Source organism: Calonectris borealis, chromosome 17 (assembly GCF_964195595.1).
Source record: "Calonectris borealis chromosome 17, bCalBor7.hap1.2, whole genome shotgun sequence".
Lineage (NCBI taxonomy): Eukaryota > Metazoa > Chordata > Aves > Procellariiformes > Procellariidae > Calonectris > Calonectris borealis.
In genome coordinates, this window is record NC_134328.1 from 8,432,661 (window position 1) to 8,453,952 (window position 21,292).

Genomic DNA, 21,292 nt, shown 5'->3' on the forward strand with positions numbered 1-21,292 from the left:
TTTGGTAGGTGGAAGCGATTTGTGACTTACAGGAGCTCTCCTATATCCTTTGGTGAACTTCTCCTCTCATCTCCCAGACTACACACCCCAGGCCCCAGCCCTGCAGTCTGAGCCATTCGCACCTCCTGGTGTCCTCCTAATGCTCGGGAAACCTCTTTAGATCCAACTGATCCCGCCTCCAGCCCCAGGAACCCACAGCAAGTGGAAACCACAACTCTGCAAAGGCCGCGTGTGCCCAAAGCAAATGCAAGGCTAAGACAGAGAACTTGGCTCTGAACAAACATAAAGAAATCTCTTTATTTACAAAAAAAGTACTCAACACAACAACTTATAAATCTTCCTCTCAAAGCTCCCCTCCACCTCCGCCAAACCCGCATCTCCTTCAGCCCTGCAAGAAAAGCAAGCGTCACGGCCCTTTGGCTGACGAGCAGCGCCTCGCCGAGCAGAGCTGGGGCTTCCCGAGCCGGCTCAGCGGCAGCAGCTGCTTCGCATTGGGCTTCGTCCCCAATTTTAGGGGCATGAGGCTTGCCACAGCCCTGGGAGACGCTGGGGAGAGCGGGACTCTGCCGCCAGCGCTAAGCCCCAGCTGGCTTAGGGTTAGACTTGGGTTGCCTGGCCCGAAGCAATCGCTCCCTTCCCAAAGCGGACGGGTGCTCAGGGCAGCGCGGTGGTGGCGGTTGTGCCACCACGACAAGGGGACCGGGTGCCGTGTCCCTGCAGCGGGGCCCACCCACCCCAGTACAGGGGCTGGCGACCCAGCCTCACTGCGGGCAGAGGATGGGGAGCACGTGCCTGTGCTGCTGCTGGTGGGTCCGTCTCCATTTGAACCTCCATCTCCTCGTCCACCATCATCTCCTCCTCCATCTCTAGATCTAGATCCACCTCCATCATCTCCTCCTCCTCAACCTCCATCTTTACCGTCATTCCCACTACACTCCGGGTAGCCGGCTCCGCAGCCTCCAGAACCAGGTAGCACATCCTAAGCCAAAAGCCAAGCAGAAAAGTGCATTGGTCCTGCCCCAGCCAGCCGGGCGGACGTGTGGGACGGGGGTCTCGGCACCCCTGTCCCCTCTCGCCGCCCGGGGAGAGCCGTGGGGCCATGGGGCCCCTGGGCACGTCCCCAGCAGCACCTGGCTGCAGGCTGGGTGGCTCCTTCGCCACCAGCACCCACCAGCGCCCACGGGCCAGCGCCTGCAGCCGGAGGATCCTGCTCTTCCTTCTCTTCCGCAGCTTGGACGCTGGCAATGTCCTCCGGATCTGCCAGAGCAGAGCGGACAGGGATGAGCGGCTCTGCTCCCTGCCCCCGGGACCCGGGCACAAACCCTGGCCCTGCCACAGGTGCCCCAGCCCTGCGCCTGCCTCGGCGCCCAGAAGCTCCTTACTCTGCGCAGGCGGCTCTTTGGCTCCGTGCTGGTCTGCAGGCAGAGCTGAGGGCCCATGGCTCCAGCCTGGAAAGGGGCAGAGGAGGCACTGGCTCAGGCTCCAGCAGGACCCAGCTGCTCCCCGCGAGCATCCCTCCAGCACGAGCCCGGGGCTCCCTCGGGGACGTGTCCCCCAGGCGGGGATGCTGGATTTCAGCAGGGCATGAGCAGCCCGTGGCCTTGCAGGGGTGGGTGGAGAGGGCGAGCCAAGCTCCCACCCCCCGAGCTCCCCAGAGAGGGGTCCCCACCCCACGCCATCCCCGCGGTGCCTGCTCCAGCCTGCCCGGGCAGAGGGGGGTGCCCCTCTCCGTGGAGCGGGGCTTTACCTCCAGCAGCACAAGCGAACTCTTCCTCTCGGGGTTCATGATGGCACCCAGACGGCAGCTTAGGAATGGGGACTGAGGCACTGGGAGCAAGGAGAAGGGCTGGGCTGGGAGCAGGAGACAAGGGCTGGGTCGTGTGGCCGGGAGCAGGAGAGAAGGGCTGCGTCGGGAGCAGGGGAGAAGGGCGGAATTGTGCTCGTCGCCGGGCACTGGCAGTTGCAGCTGGAACAGGGGCCGTGACATCACACCTCTGTGACACGGGAGCTCCGGTGCCGGCTGCGCAGCAGGGGATGGGGATGACCCCCACTTAATACTGGTTATGTAGATACTAAGCTGCCCCCCTCAAAAGTTTATAATCCCAACCCATGACACTTTCATGCTGTCTTAAGCGGTTCTTCCGAACCACCCCGTCACGCCTCGCAGCCTTCCACACCCCTCAGAAAGGTTTTTCTCCAGCTGCTTCAGGCAGTGGCTGGAGTTTACCTCCCTTTCTATGGGCGTCCCTTCCCAGTCTCTGACCTCTGCGTCTGGACAGCAAGTGGTGCTGAGCAGTGCCCAGGGCCCTTTCTCCAGGGACGAGCACATCCCTTAAGGCCATCCTCTTTTGCAGGGCTACCCGGGATGCTGGTTTTCCCTCCAGCCACAAGGCTGGAATAGCATTGCCCACCTCACCACGGCAGCAGATGTAGTTACGACAGCCCTGGCTAATCCTGATGCCCCAGCCAGGGTGGGAATGCTCATGGAAACTGCTAGAAGCCAGTTTGGCAGATATTTCACCTGTGGGCTTTGCCCAGAGCATTGCAGACTTCCTTTGGGACGCTGGGGCAAGGTGTGCCCGTCCTTCCCAAAGAGGTCGGGATGTATGGAAATGCCAAGGAAAAACCCAACCCATCCTCGTGTACAAGGGCCAGCCCCGTCACCAGGCAGCATCTGCTGGGCCTTAGAGCCACGTACCCCTCATCCCCCTCCACGCCTTAAGGGCTCACCATACAACAGTTCTTATGGGTCAGGAGATGACCCGTCATAACATAACCCCACCGGCAAAACCCCAGAGCAAACCCAGCATCAATTCCTAAAACCACTGGACAGGCTCAGGTGATACCAACGGGGTCAGGACAGTCTGTTTGCGGGGCTGGAGCTTGTCCTTCTGGTGACGTTGGACCCAAGGCAGCTCCTCCAGACCACCCAGCTCTGCTCTGGCAGGCCATGGCCTCTGCGCTGGCTCTCAGCATGGTGGGACCCTTTGAGGCTGGGCAGCGCGGGTCCAGGCGAGCAGCCCTGGCCCATGGCTGCCACCCTTGCTGGCGAAGGGGCTGAGATAAGGTTCAGACCCCTTGCTCCGCCGCAGAGCCGGGGATACCTGGCTCACCCACCAACGCAGCAGGAGCTTTGCTTTACAAGTCTCAGTTCCCACTGAACCTGCTCTGAACTGGCTGCTCAGCCCCCACTGACTGAGATGAGGTTTTTAAGACTGGAGGAGGTGGGGTTGCTCAAATTCCTGCAAAACTGCAGAGAGCTGCTAATTCCTGGGTTTGGTGTTCCCCTGACACTAGAGAGCAAGAAGGGGACCCGTTTTACTGGACGAGGAAATTGGGGTAGGGGTAGACACCAGAACAGTCCCCTGCCCGTCCCTGTGCCCAGGTTGTTGTCGTTCTTACGGGCAGGATCTTTTAAGGACGCCAGAAGGGTCCCAGCTCCTTAGCAGAAGAAAACTCCAAAACAATCCTACATCTCCCTGGACCAGGGACTTCTCTGGGCACCCTTGGAAACAAGCATCTCTTGCACAAATCTGCACAGGATCCTCTCAGGTTCCCTCCCGCTTTACAGCCAATGCCATTCTGGGTTTGGTAGGTGGAAGCGATTTCTTACGTACAGGAGCTCTCCTCCATCCTTTGGTGAACTTCTCCTCTCAGCTCCCAAACTCCAAACCCCAGGCCCCAGCCCTGCAGTCGGAGCCATTCGCACCTCCTGCTGACCTCCTAATGCTCTGGAAACCTCTTTAGATCCAATTGTCCACATTAACCCAGGGATTTACCAGCACAGGTCCCCTGTGTCTCGGTTTATTGTCTTCAAAGGAATGGCAAAGAGAAGCTCATTTGTCCCGGTCAAAGCTGCCTCATCTGGACATGGCCGTTCTGGTGGCACAAGGACAGGCCGGCCACTGCTGGGCAAGGTGAACCGACCGCCTGCCCCAACCTCCATTTTCCCCAGTCGTGCACCGTAACTGGGGCACACGGAGCCCAACGGGCTTTTGGGGTCCGGACAGGAGGAACCTCGACCCATTTCCCATCAGTTTTCGACTTTTCTCAGTGAGGGAGCACAAGGCCAAGGCCTGCTCACGGCAAAGGGACAGGAGGGGAGGCTGGGGCATCCCTCAGCAGACGGAGCTTCCACTTGATCTCCCAAAACATGGGCCCACACATGAGACCACTCCTCGTCCCCCTGAGCCGAACTCGTCGTGGCTGAAGCAGCCGGCGGATGGTCGGGCAGGACCCCCCTCACCACCCACCAAAGGGCTCGGCAGTCTGGGGAGGTCCCGCTGGCTGGAAGCTGGCCAGCGTTATCCCAGTCTGCAAGCAGGGCCTGAGGGAAGGCCCAGGAAAGCACAGACCTGTTACCTGGCCTCAGCACCCGGGGAAATGATGGAGAAGATCACCCTGCGTGCTGCTGAAAGGCATTTAAAGAGCAATGCAACCATCAGGCACGGTCAACATGGGCTCACAAAGGGAAAGTCCTGTTTAACTAATTTGATATAGAATGATAGAATGGTTTGAGTTGGAAAGGACCTTAAAGATCATCTCCTCCTTCCACCGTCCCCTGCCACGGGCAGGGACCCCTTCCACTCGATCAGGTTGCTCAAAGCCCCATCCAACCCGGCCTTGAACACTTCCAGGGATGAGGCACCCACAACTGCTCTGGGCAACCTGTCCCAGTGTCTCACCACCCTCGGAGTGAAGAACGCCTTCCTTATATCTAACCTAAATCTACCCTCTTTCAGTTTAAAACCGTTACCCCTCATCCTATCACGACACTCCCTGATGAAGAGTGCCTCCCCATCTTGCCTGTAGGCCCCCTTTAACTACCGGAAGGCTGCTCTAAGGACTCCCCGGAGCCTTCTCTTCTCCAGGCTAAACAACCCCAACTCTCTCAGCCTGTCCTCATACTGGAGGTGCTCCAGCCCCCTGATCATCTTCGTGGCCCTCCTCTCGACCCGCTCAAGCAGGTCCATGACTTCCTTATGCCGGGGGCCCAAGAGCTGGACACAGCACTCCAGGTGGGGTCTTGCCATAGCAGAGCAGAGGGGCAGAATCACGTCCCTCGAACTGCTGGCTACGCTTCTTTTGATGCAGCCCGGGATACGGTTGGCCTTCTGGGCTGCGAGTGCACATTGCCAGCTCATATTCAGTTTTTTATCCACAAACACCCCCAAGTCCTCCGCAGGGCTGCTACCAATCGACTCATGGCCCAGCCAGAATCCATGTTTGTGATTGCCCCGACCTAGGTGCAGGACCTTGCACTTGGCCTTGTTGAACTTCATCAGGTTCACATGGACCCACTTCTCTAGCCTGTCACAGGTACCCCCTGCCCACAGGGTGCCCACAGGAACCCAGAGCAGGAGGAAACCACAACTCTGCAAACGTCGCGTGTGCCCAAAACAAATGCAAAGAGACTTTGGGTCTGAACAAACATAAATAAATCTCTTTATTTACAAAAAAAGAACTCAACACAACACACTACGAATCTTTTTCTTGGAAGCCCCCCTCCACCTCTGCCAAGCCCCGCATCTCCGTCAGCCCTGGAAGAAAAGCAAGCGGCACGGTCATTTCAGTTAGGCTACTGATGGGCATTAGGTTTGCCACAGCCCTGGGACTCGCTGGGGAGAGCGGGACTCTGCCGCCAGCGCTAAGCCCCAGCTGGCTTAGGGTTAGACTTGGGTTGCCTGGCCCGAAGCAATCGCTCCCTTCCCAAAGCGGATGGGTGCTCAGGGCAGTGCGGTGGTAGCGGTTGTGCCGCCACGACAAGGGGACCGGGTGCCGTGTCCCTGCAGTTGGCCCCACTCACCCACCCCAGCCTCAGCCCGGCGGCAGGCGACCCAGCCTCACTGCGGGCAGAGGATGGGGAGCACGTGCCTGTGCTGCTGCTGGTGGGTCCGTCTCCATTTTAATCTCCACTTCCACGTCCACCTCCATTGCTCCCTCCATCTCCAGATCCACTTCCATCTCCTCCACCACCTCCACCTCCACTTCCACCTCCATCCCCTCTTCCACATTCCTCGTAGCCGGCTCCGCCGCCTCCAGCACCAGGTAGCACATCCTAAGCCAAAAGCCAAGCAGAAAAGTGCATTGGACCTGCCCCGGCCAGCTGGGCGGACCTGTGGGACGGGGGTCTCAGCACCCCTGTCCCCTCTCGCCGCCCGGGGAGAGCCGTGGGGCCATGGGGCCCCTGGGCACGTCCCCAGCAGCACCTGGCTGCAGGCTGGGTGGCTCCTTCGCCACCAGCACCCACCAGCGCCCACGGGCCAGCGCCTGCAGCCGGAGGATCCTGCTCTTCCTTCTCTTCTGCAGCTTGGACGCTGGCAACGTCCTCCGGATCTGGAACAGCAAATGGTTTTGCCTCCCAGGCACAAACCCCGGCCCCGCCACACACAGACCCCAGCCCTGCGCCTGCCTTGGCGCCCAGAAGCTCCTTACTCTGCGCAGGTGGCTTTTTGGCTCCGTGCTGGTCTGTGCGCAGGGGTGAGCTCCCATGGCTCCAGCCTGGAAAGGGGCAGAGGAGGCACCGGCTCAAGCCCTGGGCAGGACCCAGCTGCTCCCCACGAGCATCCCTCCAGCACGAGCCCGGGGCTCCCTCGGGGACGTGTCCCCCCAGGCAGGGATGCTGAATTTCAGCAGGGCATGAGCAGCCCAGAAGGGCTTCTCCCAGCCCGTGGCCTTGCAGGGGTGGGTGGAGAGGGCGAGCCAAGCTCCCGCCCCCCGAGCTCCCCAGAGAGGGGTCCCCACCCCACGCCATCCCCGCGGTGCCTGCTCCAGCCTGCCTGGGCAGAGGGGGGTGTCCCCCTCTGTGGAGCAGGGCTTTACCTCCAGCAGCACAAGCGAACTCTTCCTCTCGGGGTTCATGATGGCACCCAGATGGCAGCTCAGGGATGGGGACTGAGGCACTGGGAGCAGGGGAGAAGGGCTGGGCTGGGAGCACGGGACAAGGGCTGGGCTGGGAGCAGGAGACAAGGGCTGGGTCGTGTGGCCGGGAGCAGGAGAGAAGGGCTGCGTCGGGAGCAGGGGAGAAGGGCGGAATTGTGCTCGTCGCCGGGCACTGGCAGTTGCAGCTGGAACAGGGGCCGTGACATCACACCTCTGTGACACGGGAGCTCCGGTGCCGGCTGCGCAGCAGGGGATGGGGATGACCCCCACTTAATACTGGTTATGTAGATACTAAGCTGCCCCCCTCAAAAGTTTATAATCCCAACCCATGACACTTCAATGCTGTCTTAAGCGGTTCTTCCGAACCACCCCGTCACGCCTCGCAGCCTTCCACACCCCTCAGAAAGGTTTTTCTCCAGCTGTTTCAGGCAGTGGCTGGAGTTTACCTCACTTTCCATGGACGTCCCTTCCCAGTCTCTGACCTCTGCGTCTGGACAGCAAGTGGTGCTGAGCAGTGCCCAGGGCCCTTTCTCCAGGGACGAGCACATCCCTTAAGGCCATCCTCTTTTGCAGGGCTACCCGGGATGCTGGTTTTCCCTCCAGCCGCAAGGCTGGAATAGCATTGCCCATCTGGCCACGGCAGCAGATGTAGTTACGACAGCCCTGGCTAATCCTGATGCCCCAGCCAGGGCGCGAATGCTCACGGAAACTGCTGGAAGCCAGTTTGGCAGATATTTCACCTGTGGGCTTTGCCCAGAGCGTTGCAGACTCCCTTTGGGACGCTGGGGCCAGTTGTGCCCGTCCTTCCCAAAGAGGTCGGGATGTATGGAAATGCCAAGGAAAAACCCAACCCATCCTCGTGTACAAGGGCCAGCCCCGTCACCAGGCAGCATCTGCTGGGCCTTAGAGCCACGTACCCCTCATCCCCCTCCACGCCTTAAGGGCTCACCATACAACAGTTCTTATGGGTCAGGAGATGACCCGTCATAACATAACCCCACCGGCAAAACCCCAGAGCAAACCCAGCCGCAATTCCTGAAACCACTGGACAGGCTCAGGTGATACCAACGGGGTCAGGACAGTCTGTTTGCGGGGCTGGAGCTTGTCCTTCTGGTGACGTTGGACCCAAGGCAGCTCCTCCAGACCACCCAGCTCTGCTCTGGCAGGCCATGGCCTCTGCGCTGGCTCTCAGCATGGTGGGACCCTTTGAGGCTGGGCAGCGCGGGTCCAGGCGAGCAGCCCTGGCCCACGGCTGCGGCGTCAGGAGTTCCCAGTGCCCGCTCAGGTCCCTCTCAGTGCAGCCGAAGGGCGTTTGCCCCGGCCCCCCCTAAGGGAGACCCTTCAAGGGGGGGACAGACTTCAGTGGGGGCTCTGGGAAAGCTCTCTGAGCACCCCTGGAGACAAGGATCTCTTGTGGCACTGGCAATCGCACTGGCTGGCTCCGGGATGTCCTGCCCAGCCACCCCTGGTTTACAAGCAGGATGGCGTGTGGTTGTGCAGGGGGAGTTGCATTTCCACTAGGTCCAAGATGTGCAGAGTTCAGTCATGTTGGTTCCCCTAGAATTCACCCATTTCCCCTGTCACACTCGGTTCCACTGCTCAGCTCCGTCAGGGTTAAAGCTTGGTAAGATGAGGCTGCTCCTTTGCAGCTCTGCATTTCCCTTTTCTAACTGATTCCGCAGAAATTTGGATCCTCTCAGTCTCCCTCCCACTTTACGGCCAACATCATTCTGGATTTGGTAGGTGGAAGCGATTTGTGACTTACAGGAGCTCTCCTATATCCTTTGGTGAACTTCTCCTCTCATCTCCCAGACTACACACCCCAGGCCCCAGCCCTGCAGTCTGAGCCATTCGCACCTCCTGGTGTCCTCCTAATGCTCGGGAAACCTCTTTAGATCCAACTGATCCCGCCTCCAGCCTCAGGAACCCACAGCAAGTGGAAACCACAACTCTGCAAAGGCCGCGTGTGCCCAAAGCAAATGCAAGGCAAAGACAGAGAACTTGGCTCTGAACAAACATAAAGAAATCTCTTTATTTACAAAAAAAGTACTCAACACAACAATTTATAAATCTTCCTCTCAAAGCTCCCCTCCACCTCCGCCAAACCCGCATCTCCTTCAGCCCTGCAAGAAAAGCAAGCGTCACGGCCCTTTGGCTGACGAGCAGCGCCTCGCCGAGCAGAGCTGGGGCTTCCCGAGCCGGCTCAGTGGCAGCAGCTGCTTTGCATTGGGCTTCGTCCCCAATTTTAGGGGCATGAGGCTTGCCACAGCCCTGGGAGACGCTGGGGAGAGCGGGACTCTGCCGCCAGCGCTAAGCCCCAGCTGGCTTAGGGTTAGACGTGGGTTGCCTGGCCCGAAGCAATCGCTCCCTTCCCAAAGCGGACGGGTGCTCAGGGCAGCGCGGTGGTGGCGGTTGTGCCGCCACGACAAGGGGACCGGGTGCCGTGTCCCTGCAGCGGGGCCCACCCACCCCAGTACAGGGGCTGGCGACCCAGCCTTACTGCGGGCAGAGGATGGGGAGCACGTGCCTGTGCTGCTGCTGGTGGGTCCGTCTCCATTTGAACCTCCATCTCCTCGTCCACCATCATCTCCTCCTCCATCTCTAGATCTAGATCCACCTCCATCATCTCCTCCTCCTCAACCTCCATCTTTACCGCCATCCCCACTACACTCCGGGTAGCCGGCTCCGCAGCCTCCAGAACCAGGTAGCACATCCTAAGCCAAAAGCCAAGCAGAAAAGTGCATTGGTCCTGCCCCAGCCAGCCGGGCGGACCTGTGGGACGGGGGTCTCGGCACCCCTGTCCCCTCTCGCCGCCCGGGGAGAGCCGTGGGGCCATGGGGCCCCTGGGCACGTCCCCAGCAGCACCTGGCTGCAGGCTGGGTGGCTCCTTCGCCACCAGCACCCACCAGCGCCCACGGGCCAGCGCCTGCAGCCGGAGGATCCTGCTCTTCCTTCTCTTCCGCAGCTTGGACGCTGGCAATGTCCTCCGGATCTGCCAGAGCAGAGCGGACAGGGATGAGCGGCCCTGCTCCCTGCCCCCGGGACCCGGGCACAAACCCTGGCCCTGCCACAGGTGCCCCAGCCCTGCGCCTGCCTTGGCGCCCAGAAGCTCCTTACTCTGCGCAGGTGGCTCTTTGGCTCCGTGCTGGTCTGCAGGCAGAGCTGAGGGCCCATGGCTCCAGCCTGGAAAGGGGCAGAGGAGGCACTGGCTCAGGCTCCAGCAGGACCCAGCTGCTCCCCGCGAGCATCCCTCCGGCACGAGCCCAGGGCTCCCTCGGGGACGTGTCCCCCCAGGCGGGGATGCTGGATTTCAGCAGGGCATGAGCAGCCCGTGGCCTTGCAGGGGTGGGTGGAGAGGGCGAGCCAAGCTCCCGCCCCCCGAGCTCCCCAGAGAGGGGTCCCCACCCCACGCCATCCCCGCGGTGCCTGCTCCAGCCTGCCCGGGCAGAGGGGGGTGCCCCCCTCTGTGGAGCGGGGCTTTACCTCCAGCAGCACAAGCGAACTCTTCCTCTCGGGGTTCATGATGGCACCCAGACAGCAGCTTAGGAATGGGGACTGAGGCACTGGGAGCAGGGGAGAAGGGCTGGGCTGGGAGCAGGAGACAAGGGCTGGGTCGTGTGGCCAGGAGCAGGAGAGAAGGGCTGCGTCGGGAGCAGGGGAGAAGGGCGGAATTGTGCTCGTCGCCGGGCACTGGCAGTTGCAGCTGGAACAGGGGCCGTGACATCACACCTCTGTGACACGGGAGCTCCGGTGCCGGCTGCGCAGCAGGGGATGGGGATGACCCCCACTTAATACTGGTTATGTAGATACTAAGCTGCCCCCCTCAAAAGTTTATAATCCCAACCCATGACACTTCAATGCTGTCTTAAGCGGTTCTTCCGAACCACCCCGTCACGCCTCGCAGCCTTCCACACCCCTCAGAAAGGTTTTTCTCCAGCTGCTTCAGGCAGTGGCTGGAGTTTACCTCCCTTTCTATGGGCGTCCCTTCCCAGTCTCTGACCTCTGTGTCTGGACAGCAAGTGGTGCTGAGCAGTGCCCAGGGCCCTTTCTCCAGGGACGAGCACATCCCTTAAGGCCATCCTCTTTTGCAGGGCTACCCGGGATGCTGGTTTTCCCTCCAGCCGCAAGGCTGGAATACCATTGCCCATCTGGCCACGGCAGCAGATGTAGTTACGACAGCCCTGGCTAATCCTGATGCCCCAGCCAGGGTGGGAATGCTCATGGAAACTGCTGGAAGCCAGTTTGGCAGATATTTCACCTGTGGGCTTTGCCCAGAGCGTTGCAGACTTCCTTTGGGACGCTGGGGCAAGGTGTGCCCGTCCTTCCCAAAGAGGTCGGGATGTATGGAAATGCCAAGGAAAAACCCAACCCATCCTCGTGTACAAGGGCCAGCCCCGTCACCAGGCAGCATCTGCTGGGCCTTAGAGCCACGTACCCCTCATCCCCCTCCACGCCTTAAGGGCTCACCATACAACAGTTCTTACGGGTCAGGAGATGACCCGTCATAACATAACCCCACCGGCAAAACCCCAGAGCAAACCCAGCATCAATTCCTAAAACCACTCGACAGGCTCAGGTGATACCAACGGGGTCAGGACAGTCTGTTTGCGGGGCTGGAGCTTGTCCTTCTGGTGACGTTGGACCCAAGGCAGCTCCTCCAGACCACCCAGCTCTGCTCTGGCAGGCCATGGCCTCTGCGCTGGCTCTCAGCATGGTGGGACCCTTTGAGGCTGGGCAGCGCGGGTCCAGGCGAGCAGCCCTGGCCCATGGCTGCCACCCTTGCTGGCGAAGGGGCTGAGATAAGGTTCAGACCCCTTGCTCCGCCGCAGAGCCGGGGATACCTGGCTCACCCACCAACGCAGCAGGAGCTTTGCTTTACAAGTCTCAGTTCCCACTGAACCTGCTCTGAACTGGCTGCTCAGCCCCCACTGACTGAGATGAGGTTTTTAAGACTGGAGGAGGTGGGGTTGCTCAAATTCCTGCAAAACTGCAGAGAGCTGCTAATTCCTGGGTTTGGTGTTCCCCTGACACTAGAGAGCAAGAAGGGGACCCGTTTTACTGGACGAGGAAATTGGAGTAGGGGTAGACACCAGAACAGTCCCCTGCCCGTCCCTGTGCCCAGGTTGTTGTCGTTCTTATGGGCAGGATCTTTTAAGGACGCCAGAAGGGTCCCAGCTCCTTAGCAGAGGAAAACTCCAAAACAATCCTACATCTCCCTGGACCAGGGACTTCTCTGGGCACCCTTGGAAACAAGCATCTCTTGCACAAATCTGCACAGGATCCTCTCAGATTCCCTCCTGCTTTACAGCCAATGCCATTCTGGGTTTGGTAGGTGGAAGCGATTTCTTACGTACAGGAGCTCTCCTCCATCCTTTGGTGAACTTCTCCTCTCAGCTCCCAAACTCCAAACCCCAGGCCCCAGCCCTGCAGTCGGAGCCATTCGCACCTCCTGCTGACCTCCTAATGCTCTGGAAACCTCTTTAGATCCAATTGTCCACATTAACCCAGGGATTTACCAGCACAGGTCCCCTGTGTCTCGGTTTATTGTCTTCAAAGGAATGGCAAAGAGAAGCTCATTTGTCCCGGTCAAAGCTGCCTCATCTGGACATGGCCGTTCTGGTGGCACAAGGACAGGCCGGCCACTGCTGGGCAAGGTGAACCGACCGCCTGCCCCAACCTCCATTTTCCCCAGTCGTGCACCGTAACTGGGGCACACGGAGCCCAACGGGCTTTTGGGGTCCGGACAGGAGGAACCTCGACCCATTTCCCATCAGTTTTCGACTTTTCTCAGTGAGGGAGCACAAGGCCAAGGCCTGCTCACGGCAAAGGGACAGGAGGGGAGGCTGGGGCATCCCTCAGCAGACGGAGCTTCCACTTGATCTCCCAAAACATGGGCCCACACATGAGACCACTCCTCGTCCCCCTGAGCCGAACTCGTCGTTGCTGAAGCAGCCGGCGGATGGTCGGGCAGGACCCCCCTCACCACCCACCAAAGGGCTCGGCAGTCTGGGGAGGTCCCGCTGGCTGGAAGCTGGCCAGCGTTATCCCAGTCTGCAAGCAGGGCCTGAGGGAAGGCCCAGGAAAGCACAGACCTGTTACCTGGCCTCAGCACCCGGGGAAATGATGGAGAAGATCACCCTGCGTGCTGCTGAAAGGCATTTAAAGAGCAATGCAACCATCAGGCACGGTCAACATGGGCTCACAAAGGGAAAGTCCTGTTTAACTAATTTGATATAGAATGATAGAATGGTTTGAGTTGGAAAGGACCTTAAAGATCATCTCCTCCTTCCACCGTCCCCTGCCACGGGCAGGGACCCCTTCCACTCGATCAGGTTGCTCAAAGCCCCATCCAACCCGGCCTTGAACTCTTCGAGGGATGAGGCATCCACAACTGCTCTGGGCAACCTGTCCCAGTGTCTCACCACCCTCGGAGTGAAGAACGCCTTCCTTATATCTAACCTAAATCTACCCTCTTTCAGTTTAAAACCGTTACCCCTCATCCTATCACGACACTCCCTGATGAAGAGTGCCTCCCCATCTTGCCTGTAGGCCCCCTTTAACTACCGGAAGGCTGCTCTAAGGACTCCCCGGAGCCTTCTCTTCTCCAGGCTAAACAACCCCAACTCTCTCAGCCTGTCCTCATACTGGAGGTGCTCCAGCCCCCTGATCATCTTCGTGGCCCTCCTCTCGACCCGCTCAAGCAGGTCCATGACTTCCTTATGCCGGGGGCCCAAGAGCTGGACACAGCACTCCAGGTGGGGTCTTGCCATAGCAGAGCAGAGGGGCAGAATCACGTCCCTCGAACTGCTGGCTACGCTTCTTTTGATGCAGCCCGGGATACGGTTGGCCTTCTGGGCTGCGAGTGCACATTGCCAGCTCATATTCAGTTTTTTATCCACAAACACCCCCAAGTCCTCCGCAGGGCTGCTACCAATCGACTCATGGCCCAGCCAGAATCCATGTTTGGGACTGCCCCGACCTAGGTGCAGGACCTTGCACTTGGCCTTGTTGAACTTCATCAGGTTCACATGGACCCACTTCTCTAGCCTGTCACAGGTACCCCCTGCCCACAGGGTGCCCACGGGAACCCAGAGCAGGAGGAAACCACAACTCTGCAAATGCCGCGTGTGCCCAAAACAAATGCAAAGAGACTTTGGGTCTGAACAAACATAAATAAATCTCTTTATTTACAAAAAAAGAACTCAACACAACAAACTACGAATCTTTTTCTTGGAAGCCCCCCTCCACCTCTGCCAAGCCCCGCATCTCCGTCAGCCCTGGAAGAAAAGCAAGCGGCACGGTCATTTCAGTTAGGCTACTGATGGGCATTAGGTTTGCCACAGCCCTGGGACTCGCTGGGGAGAGCGGGACTCTGCCGCCAGCGCTAAGCCCCAGCTGGCTTAGGGTTAGACTTGGGTTGCCTGGACCGAAGAAATCGCTCCCTTCCCAAAGCGGATGGGTGCTCAGGGCAGCGCGGTGGTGGCGGTTGTGCCGCCACGACAAGGGGACCGGGTGCCGTGTCCCTGCAGTTGGCCCCACTCACCCACCCCAGCCTCAGCCCGGCGGCAGGCGACCCAGCCTCACTGCGGGCAGAGGATGGGGAGCACGTGCCTGTCTTGCTGCTGGTGGGTCCGTCTCCATTTTAATCTCCACTTTCACGTCCACCTCCATTTCTTCCTCCATCTCCAGATCCACTTCCATCTCCTCCACCACCTCCACCTCCACTTCCACCTCCATCCCCTCTTCCACATTCCTCGTAGCCGGCTCCGCCGCCTCCAGCACCAGGTAGCACATCCTAAGCCAAAAGCCAAGCAGAAAAGTGCATTGGTCCTGCCCTGGCCAGCCGGGCGGACCTGTGGGACGGGGGTCTCGGCACCCCTGTCCCCTCTCGCCGCCCGGGGAGAGCCGTGGGGCCATGGGGCCCCTGGGCACGTCCCCAGCAGCAGCTGGCTGCAGGCTGGGCAGCTCCTTCGCCACCAGCACCCACCAGCGCCCACGGGCCAGCGCCTGCAGCCGGAGGATCCTGCTCTTCCTTCTCTTCCGCAGCTTGGACGCTGGCAACGTCCTCCGGATCTGGAACAGCAAATGGTTTTGCCTCCCAGGCACAAACCCCGGCCCCGCCACACACAGACCCCAGCCCTGCGCCTGCCTCGGCGCCCAGAAGCTCCTTACTCTGTGCAGGCGGCTTTTTGGCTCCGTGCCGGTCTGCGGGCAGAGCTGAGCTCCCATGGCTCCAGTCTGGAAAGGGGCAGAGGAGGCACCGGCTCAGGCTCCAGCAGGACCCAGCTGCTCCCCGTGAGCATCCCTCCGGCACGAGCCCAGGGCTCCCTCGGGGACGTGTCCCCCAGGCACGGATGCTGGATTTCAGCAGGGCATGAGCAGCCCAGAAGGGTTTCTCCCAGCCTGTGGCCTTGCAGGGGTGCGTGGAGAGGGCGAGCCAAGCTCCCGCCCCCCGAGCTCCCCAGAGAGGGGTCCCCACCCCACGCCATCCCCGTGGTGCCTGCTCCAGCCTGCCTGGGCAGAGGGGGGTGCCCCACTCCGTGGAGCGGTGCTCTACCTCCAGCGGGACGAGAGTCCTCTTCTTCTCAGGGTTCATGATGGCACCCAGACGGCAGCTTAGGGATGGGGACCGAGGCACTGGGAGCAAGGGAGAAGGGCTGGGCTGGGAGCAGGAAAGAAGGGTTGGGTCGTTTGTCCAGGAGCAGGAGAGAAGGGGTGCGTCGGGAGCAGGGAACAAGGGCAGAATTGTGCTCGTCGCCGGGCACTGGCAGTTGCAGCTGGAACAGGGGCCGTGACATCACACCTCTGTGACACGGGAGCTCCGGTGCCGGCTGCGCAGCAGGGGATGGGGATGACCCCCACTTAATAGTAGTTATGTATATGTTAAGGTGCCCCCGTCAAAAGTTAACAATCCCAACCCATGACACTTCAATGCTGTCTTAAGCGGTTCTTCCGAACCACCCCGTCACGCCTCGCAGCCTTCCACATCCCTCAGAAAGGTTTTTCTCCAGCTGCTTCAGGCAGTGGCTGGAGTTTACCTCACTTTCTATGGACGTCCCTTCCCAGTCTCTGACCTCTGCGTCTGGACAGCAAGTGGTGCTGAGCAGTGCCCAGGGCCCTTTCTCCAGGGACGAGCACATCCCTTAAGGCCATCCTCTTTTGCAGGGCTACCCGGGATGCTGGTTTTCCCTCCAGCCGCAAGGCTGGAATAGCATTGCCCATCTGGCCACGGCAGCAGATGTAGTTACGACAGCCCTGGCTAATCCTGATGCCCCAGCCAGGGCGGGAATGCTCATGGAAACTGCTGGAAGCCAGTTTGTTAGACTGTCACCTGGGGCTGCCCAGGAAGGTCTCATGCAGTGACAGCCCATGTCTTCTACTCACACTGCTTCTCATCTCCATCACTGGAGATGAGAACAGGGGGAAAAACGGGGGGAGGGGAGAAACACAGAGCAGGGAGAAACACGGAGGGAAAGTAATGGGTGGGGGACAAACGTGGTGGGGGAGAAACACGGTGATGATGAAATATAGTTGTATGATTTCCTTTTGAGATTTTTGTGCTTAGAAGCCAATTATCATCGATAATAAAGGACAACTTGCTTAGAATAATGATCACTTGAACTATTTTGTGACTCGTGGCATGCTCGAGACACAGATCACTAATAAGTGAATCCTCATACTACTGTTTAAGAATTGATTTGGTTTTTCTTCCTCTTTTGTCCAGGTGAAAGTTGGTGTACACACAGCTGAAGGAATGGGCACGAACAAAAAACTTGCTAAACGCAATGCAGCTGAAAATATATTGGAGCTTTTAGGGTTCAAATTTCCTCAATCTCAACCTCCAAAGCCAGCATTAAAGACAGAAGAGAAGGTAAGAGTCTTTAAGAATCAACCGCTGTTTAATACTACAGCAAAAGTTGAGTTGAAACAATAGCAGCTTTGCAAGGCAGTAATAGTGTAGTAAATTCATGCTTTCTGCCCTAGCCAGGAAGCAGTTGTATTGAGGTGACTGTTCTCTAAAAAATAGTGCATTTTGGATACATTAAGGGTTCAATTTTGCAAATAAATCAAAGTCTCATCAGAAGGCTAAATGAATGTATTTTTTCTTCATAGAATGGCTCAGAACCTGTGATAATTGATGTATTGGTCTCAGAAACTTGCAGACATGTAGGTTATAGGACTTTGTGGTAGCAATAGTTTTAAATAGCCTTATCGCCAATTGCAGCTGAAAGTTTGTTACAAGTCTCTCTCTTTGGTGGGTCCCTCAGCACGGAAAGAGCCTTGCATTCTCCTATTAATTCAGCAGATGTTACCAGGGAGTTAAAATAGCAAGTCTGGTTTTAGTTTTCTCCTTTTCATGTATATGCTCATTTGTGTCCGGTATGTTGTCCTCAGCAATACCAATACCAATAATGTTAGTTTAACTGGCTTTATTATGGTATCTAGTTCTCAATATCTGTGTTCTTAATACCACTTCATTGGTCTGTAGATAGTTTTAGTCATTCAGTGAATATGAATCACTGAACTTGTCTCTTCTTGGTAGCTATGTAATAATTGAGGTTTTTGAATAATACATTTTTCAGTAACATTTTGACTAGTCAGATCACCTACATCTTGAAAACTTTAAAACTTGGGGGGGGGAGGAAAGTTTTAAAAGGATATTGAGTGTTTGGCTTTTTCCTTTTATTTTTAAGACACCAGTGAAGAAACCAGGTGATGGAAGAAAAGTAACCTCCTTCGAGCCAGGCTCTGAAGAGACTTCAACTAAGTAACCTTAGTGGGAGAACCACGGCCCTGTTGGCGCGTGTGTGTGTGTAAGACATGTTTTTCAGTCCCTTCAACAGTGTCATTTATCACACTGTAATGAGCAGAGGTGTGCAACTGCTGGCTTGCAAACTAAATCTACCCTTTGGGAAGGTTTTGTTCAAATCCCAAAGAGCTTATTCCTTCCAAGTCCTACACTATTCAGCTTGCTTGGCGTCCTGCTCGGGGAAGGGAGTAGATGGCTGAGCCAAACGCATGTCTGTGCTAATGGGTCGGTCGAGCCGTTAGTGGAGGTGTAGCTGCTGCTACCTGCAGTCTGGGCTTGTCTTACCTCGATCTGAGGGACCTTGGGACAGGCTTTAATTTGTGTCTAGGGCTTTCTAGGACAAGAATGAATGTTCAGGACTGAGCTGGGTTCTGATCCAGGGACCAGGCTCCTTCAACCAACAGCAGGAGTGAAGTGGGGGCAATTTCTGTGGGGGAGAAGGTAAGGGGAGGAGGAGAGATCAGCCTCTTTGGCTCAGCAGAAGGTCTCTCTGGTATGGGGTCCAAATGAGGATGGGAGCAGATTCCCTGGGAAAAGGGCTGGGGTTTCTGCCACCTGGGAATAGCCTTCTAGATTTGGAAGAATGGTTGCAGGTTGGAAGACTGCCCCAGAAATGTCACTCTAAGCCTGAGGTAGAGTAGGAGTCGGAGGGTAGTGCTGAATCTGTTGAGGCAGAGTTAGCTGTGTTAAGTTTGGCCGTATCACCTTACAGACACTGAGGGAATAACTGCAGTATGTTGAAGACTGTTCCTGGGATGAAGATGAGAAAGGGTGTCAGTGCTAACTGAAATCGGTCTTCCTAAAGCCGAGATGGAGAAGGAAGGAATGGCCTCGTAGTAGTCTGTGCTTGGTCTCTAATGACCGAGAGCAAGGAACTGTGCCTGCGTTTATTTCAGACAGTTGATGGTTGCAGTGGCCAGACCCACAGATGACTGGCTGGAACAAAAAAAAACAAACCTGGCCACCAAGTATACGGGCATTGGCTTTCTCGAATGTAAACTGTTGGGAGGAGTCATTATGGAAAGTTTGTCTATCGCAACATATTTCTGTTCTGGATAGTATGTTTCAGGTGCTTTATGTGTTTAAGTATAATTTTGTTGATTAAATTATAAACAGTTGGGATTGCCTTGAACTTTAGTAACGTTTTACTGCATCCATAAGATCTTAGGTAAACTTCCTGACTTCTTACTCAAACTTTGCCATCCCTGCTTTCTTCCAGCTACTAATTTTGGCTTTCGTCCTTAGACGTGAAACAGCTCAGTCCTGCTGAACTTCATTTATCTATTCTGCCATAGTACTGACTCCTCTATTTCAGTGGCACTGAACTCCCCGCCTTTCTTGAGCACACCTCTGTGATTTTCCTCCACAGTTCTGTGTATGCGAGTTCCCCCTAAAAAGCTGTTCTTATCCCTCTTCAATCTAACTTATGCCATAATGTCAATAAATTGCTATCAATTGACCGTGGTTGGGTATTTGCTGTAAATAGTCACTCTTGCACGCCGCGGGGCCCACCTCCGAGCGCGGGGGCGGGCGAACCGCCTGCGCCCCCCCGCCGCGCCCGCCTTCACCCGTCTCCTCACGGGAAGCCCGGGCACGGCAGCGGCCCTGGGGCGGGCTGCAGGCGCTAAGCGCGCGCACCGCCGTGAGGGGAACGGGGCCAGGGAGCAGCGGCGCGGCCGAGCACGGCCAGCGCCCCGTCCCGCTCTGCACCGCGAAATGGCGGCCCCAGCCGCCCCCGCTGCCGGGCGTCCCTCACGCCACCTTCACCGGCTCCGAGCCCGCCGGAGCGGGGAGCGGACGGCCCAAGCCACCGCCTCCGCTGGGAGCCGCGGCCCCTCGGCGGGGAGAGGAGGGCGGGGCAGGGCGGAGGACGGCCCGAGCGGCACCGCCCAACATGGCGCCGGTGCCCGCCCTCCCGCCTCAGCGCGGGCGGGGCCGGGGCGGGCCCGCGGCCCCTATAAAGCGCCTCGCGCGGGGCCCGCTGGCCTCTTGCTGCGGCGTGGCTGAGGTGGGTGTGGGCGCGGGGCTGCGCTCCGCGGGCGGTCGGGGTCTGGTGGGTCCGGGCTCTGCCCCTTCCTGGCGGCCCTCCCTGCCCGAGCGGGCTTATGGTGGCCGCCGGCGTCGCCTCCCTGCCCACCCGCTGAGGGAGCGGCCGGGGCCGCGTGGGCTGGCGGCATGGCCGCCTCTGCTCTGCGCAGCCGCGGGGGCCCCGACCCCAGGTGCTCTTCTCCGCGCTCCTGCGGTGCTTCCCGGCCGACCGGCCGCCCTTCCCGGGAAGGTCTTCCACGAGCCCGCCGGTGGAGGCGGGAGCGTGGCGCGGCCGCCGCGGGTGTGCGGCCGTGGGGCCCCCGGGGCTCGCTGGTGGAGGTGATGGCGGTTTTTTCCTCGTCAGAGCGACGGTGTCGATCTCTCGCTGCTCAAGCCAGGACGAGTCTGATGCACCGGCGGGAAGCGCCGCTGTGTCCCGCGGGCCCGGCGCTGACTTCCTTCGCTGTACTGGCAGGCGCTGCGAGGGCGGGGAGCGCAGGGCTCCGGGAGACCTGGGGCAGCGGGGCCCGGCGTGCCATGAGGGCCGTTTGCTCCGCCACGCCTGAGCCTCTGGCAGGTGGGAATGGTAAGTCCTTAAAGTAACTGTTCCTCACTGTTAAAGATACATATAGATATATTTTCGTCTTCAACAGAATTACTGAGTTGCTTCTGCAATGCTTTGTCAGGCTGGTGTCTTGGCAGATGCGTAGGTTTGACTACTAGCCTAAGTACTGTGGAGCTGACCGCAGAGAGGGTTTCCTCCTGCTGAAGCCTTGCAGCCAGGCCCTTTGTGCCTCCTCTTGCTCCCGTTGTGTGCAAGGTGGCAGGTCCAGCAGGGCGAGAAATCTGCAGCCTGGGAAGGGCAGTGGGTTTACACCTCCGAGCCCCTGGCAGGTGCCCCGAGGCCGGACGGCTGGGGACCAGGGCACGCTGGAGACAGGCAGGTGCTCTGCTGCAGCGGTGGGCCCTTGGAGGAGGGACTGGTTCTGGAGTTTTCCTGCCCTGCCCCTTGCTGGTAGGTGTGCGGTAGTGTTCGTGGCCAAGCTGTTCCCTCTGGGGTCTGGCGACTTGCGGCATTTACTGCTGCATGTGCGATGTCCTGCCTTCGTGTCGGGAAGGCAGAAGCCTCGCATGGCCATAAAGGCTGGGCCTGCAAAAGTGCATAACCTGTTATGTCTGCCTGCCTCTTCTTTTTCTGCTAGATCTGTCTTGGCTGTGTTGTGCTCTGCTGTGGAAGCCCCATACATCAGTGTTTTTTCTTTAGACTCTTGCAGCATTTCCCCTGTCCCATGTGCCTGTTGAGCATGCCAACTAGCCAGCTCTTTTTGGGGAAGGATTGGCATGAATTCATTCATTGCCTGTGGGAATGCTGGGGGAGGTGGGAGCGTGGCACAGCTGCTGTGGGTGTGCAGCCACCTAACTCCTGGGGACTCGCTGGTGTAAGTGATGACTGAATTTTTTCCCCATCAGAGCGACAGTGTTGATTTCTCACTGTTCAAGCCAGATCATGTCTGATGCACCAGCAGGGAAGTGCTGCTCTGTCCCATACCCTGGCAGCGCTTGGTGCCAACT

General features: G+C 58.4%; 1 protein-coding gene and 2 non-coding genes across 7 annotated transcripts in view; all 3 read left to right on the top strand.

Moving 5' to 3' along the window:
- The first annotated feature begins 19,695 nt into the window (after positions 1-19,695).
- LOC142089692 (somatomedin-B and thrombospondin type-1 domain-containing protein-like) overlaps positions 19,696-21,292 on the top strand; it is a 38,939-nt gene continuing 37,342 nt past the window's right edge. For all 5 annotated transcript variants that reach the window (XR_012676263.1, XR_012676264.1, XR_012676265.1 and 2 more), the window contains exon 1: positions 19,696-20,306. The gene's annotated coding sequence lies outside the window, so the exon portion shown is untranslated. The remainder of the gene's footprint in view (positions 20,307-21,292) is intronic.
- Positions 20,050-20,138, top strand: LOC142089934 (small nucleolar SNORD12/SNORD106). The gene has a single exon (XR_012676365.1). It is a non-coding gene; the product is annotated as a small nucleolar SNORD12/SNORD106 (small nucleolar RNA).
- Positions 21,154-21,244, top strand: LOC142089930 (small nucleolar SNORD12/SNORD106). The gene has a single exon (XR_012676360.1). It is a non-coding gene; the product is annotated as a small nucleolar SNORD12/SNORD106 (small nucleolar RNA).